This window comes from Peromyscus leucopus, chromosome 3 (genome assembly GCF_004664715.2).
Source record: "Peromyscus leucopus breed LL Stock chromosome 3, UCI_PerLeu_2.1, whole genome shotgun sequence".
Taxonomy (NCBI): Eukaryota; Metazoa; Chordata; class Mammalia; order Rodentia; family Cricetidae; genus Peromyscus; species Peromyscus leucopus.
In genome coordinates, this window is record NC_051065.1 from 19,793,592 (window position 1) to 19,797,116 (window position 3,525).

General features: G+C 46.5%; 1 long non-coding RNA gene across 1 annotated transcript; it reads right to left on the bottom strand.

Moving 5' to 3' along the window:
- Positions 1-2,126: 2,126 nt before the first annotated feature.
- Positions 2,127-2,921, bottom strand: LOC119087517. Its single transcript, XR_005090982.1, has 2 exons — positions 2,538-2,921; positions 2,127-2,215 (listed from the first exon to the last, which is right to left on the bottom strand). It is a non-coding gene; the product is annotated as an uncharacterized LOC119087517 (long non-coding RNA).
- Positions 2,922-3,525: the final 604 nt, after the last annotated feature.

Sequence of the window (3,525 nt, forward strand, 5' to 3'; positions counted from 1 at the left end):
TTTGAAGGCCTTCTTCTTCTTTCTTTTTTTTTTTTTTAATGACTGGACCAAAACCGAAAATAGGCATCCCTCAACCCAGCGCAGTAGACACTAACCCACACGGCTTGGCTGGAAATCCGTCCCAGCTCTGTCTCCCAGCTTCACCCACAGACTCTCCCACGTGAAAATGACTGGAAGGATTTGTAGATAGATGATAGAGACCGAAGATAGCCAGATATATAGGAGACAGGAAAAAAAGGTGAGATCCCCTTCAGATACAAAAACTGATTGGCATAGCCAAAAGCTCTTACTCACTAGGGTGGATGTGCCAGGATCAGAATTCCATTCCTGACTTTTGCTCTGTTAGCTGTGGTTTTGTTTTTTTACTTTTTAGTATTGCGTTTTATTTATGGTGGGGGAGGGGGTGTGCAGGAGTGATGCCTATGGGATGGGGACAAGCTGTGGTGCCCATCATACGGAGGTCAAAGGACAATTTGGAGGAAGTCAGTTCTCTCCTTCCACCATATGAGTCCTGGTAATTGAACTCAGACTGTCAGGCTCAGTGCCAGGAGCCTGATAAGCCAACTCAGCAGCTTAGTTATTGTTTTTATGGCATCATCCATATCTTTACACACACACACACACACACACACACACACACACACACACACACAATGACAGTAGGGCGAATAGAAGGTCAGATCTGGCAAAAGACAAATGTTCTTGTCTCAAATTCAAACTATTTCTTTTCCAGCTGAAAAATGTCTGCATTTTGGCTCCTTCAGGTTTTTACAAGAGACAACATATCAAATTATACGTCTTTAAAATATCTAATGCAAGCCCTCAGAGAAGCCATTGTGTTAAATGTCACAAGAGGTTTTCACCTTAATATTTACTGGCTGGCAGGGGATGAGTCACTGCCATGGAATTTAATTTTAAATTGTTTTCAAGTAAACTCAAAGGATCCAACAGTATGAAATTTTGGAAGGTGACAAAGTGGCTTCAGAGATGTGAGAGTTTTTAAACAATATATCAAAGGTTGGCGCTAACAGTCCTAGGGCTAGGGGGTTATCAAAAGCTCTCAGCCATGCTTCCCTGAGTAAGAAAATTCATCTTGGAATTCTTACCATCTTCACTTGCCTGAGACCTCAAAGTATCGAGCCTCATATGCCTAGAAACTGCTCAAACATTCCTTTCTGGGGGTTGTCATTATATCCCTGTTTTCTGGATCCGGGCATTGAGGGTACAGTCACTGGTCAGGGTCACCCAATGAGTCAGTGCCAAAGCTGGGAATACAACCCAGACTTTCTGACTCCCTGGCCTGTCCCCTGACCAGCAAGCCACATGCTCTTGACCAGTGAACAAGCTGTCTGTCTCTGTGTTCCCCCGGCACTGAGGGAAAGAAATGTCAGCCCGGCCATTTCTTCTCCCAACCTTCATAAGTCGTTTATTTCATCAGCCAACAGGCAAGTTTCTCTAGATCACTCTTCATACTTGGGAAAAAAAAAAAAAAAAAACAATTTTTGAAAAATTAATTTGTTAAGGAAAGGCTATTTTAATTTGGAAGAGGAAGAAAAGCACTTCTCCCCCCTGGTATCATATTGTGTAACACATGGGCGGTGTGACCACAGTGCAAACCGCTTCCTGTACTCTGCCAATGGCAGGGTGTTTGGCCAGCTTTTCCATGTGGCCTTGTACCAGGGTCAGGCCTCCCATGGTTCCTGGTGAGGGAAGGTCCCCTGCACAAGCCAGGCCTTGACGTGGCCACCCCTCCGGCTCTTTTGAATCCCTCTTGACCACAAGAGAACCCAGCTCTGCGAACTATGCCCCATATGCCTCTTGTGATGGAGTCTGAGGTGACTGTCCAACAAGATGCCAGCCTGAGTCCAGGACAACTTTACGGAGGACAAGGGGAGAGCTGTACCACCCTCCCCTGCCAGTGACCACAGTGGGGAGACAGGGTTATAACCCTGAGAAGCAGTGGGCCTGGGAGGCAAACTGTCCTACTTGTTCTCAGAGCGAAGAAATTCCTTCTCTCAGCATTTTATACCTGTCGTGTCGGATCATAAGACTCCTCTCTCCAAATGAGCTGATTTGTTTACTTCCAACAGCCGGTCGCCATCTTAGCGACAACTTCCAAGCCCTGGGTTTGGCTTCCAGCCGGCTGGTTCTGTCCTTCTGCCCTGTCTTGACAAGTGACGCGGTCCTGGGTTCTGTGAGCAGACATGTGTAGCAGCTGCAAGGAGTTGAGGAGAAAAGAGCGCGTTTCTGTGGCTCCATTCCTGTCTACTCTGACTTTGTCGAGACTTCTCAGTCCAACCCGCCCTCGTCAGGGTCATCTCAAATCCTCACACAGCAGCCTCCCAGGGCAGTGCAGAATCTGGACCTCCCCAAATGCCCACCTCTAACTCGACTCCACCCCACTAACACTTCAGAACGACATCCTTGCTGACACAGGGGTGGCCACACATCGGTTTTCCTACAGTTCTTAACACTGCAGCACTTAAAAAAAGCTTGCTTCTACTTGTGTTTCCAGTCACACGTGGCTCCAAACTCACCATGTTATTCTTTCCTCTGGCTCCTTCCGCCTGCACAAGTCATCAAGTGCCGTGTCCCCAAGAGAAGAAATGTTTGCTCGGTGTGACAGCACTCGATGTACTCCAGGGAGAGTGACAGCGTAATTTGTTTGCTATTCTCTCCAGCTTCGGAAGAGGTAAACTTCATCAACTTTTCTGACAAAGCACAAAGACTATTACTTGCCTTATCCATAAAATTGAAAAAGGAACAAATATATATACAACTTGGATACCTCAGAGAGGGCAGATGATTTTTGAAGTTTCTGTTGCTCTATGTGGGTGGTCAGGAGATGGAGGTCACTCATGTTGGCCCCTGACCTAGCATGGAAATGTCCTCGTTGAAGTTCTGGTGATACCTGGCATAGATCTGTTTGCTTACTCAAGTATACTACGTGCTCCATCTTTCATTCACACAGTAACTAAACTTCCAAGACATAAATTTCATTTCAGTCTCTCATAAATAAATAAATAAACAAACAAACAAACAAACAAACAAATACTTCAGAATATTGCATGAGGGGCTGGGGAAATGGGTCAGCAGTTAAGAGCACTGGCTGCTCTTCTAGAGGACCCAGGTTCCTTCTCCAGCACCCCCATGGCAGCTCCTAACATCTGTGACTCCAGTTTAGGGGATTTATGGCACCCTCTTCTGGCTTCTGCAGGCACTGCACACATGTGGTGCACAGATATGCATGCAGGCAAAGCACCCATACACGTAAAAGAAAGGAAAGAATATTGCATGATCTCTCAACAACCCTGACTTTAAGGTATAGGTAGGGATGGTGAAACGGAGCCTCAGGTAGAGTCGGGCTTGGTGAGAAGATGAACCACATGTGTGGGTGTGAATAAGTATGCGTATATGCACCATGAGTGTGCAGGAGCCCTCAGAGGTCAGAAGAGGGGTCACATCCCCTGGCACTGAAGTTATAGGCAGTAGCGAGCCATCGAGTAGGTGCTGAGAACCAAAACC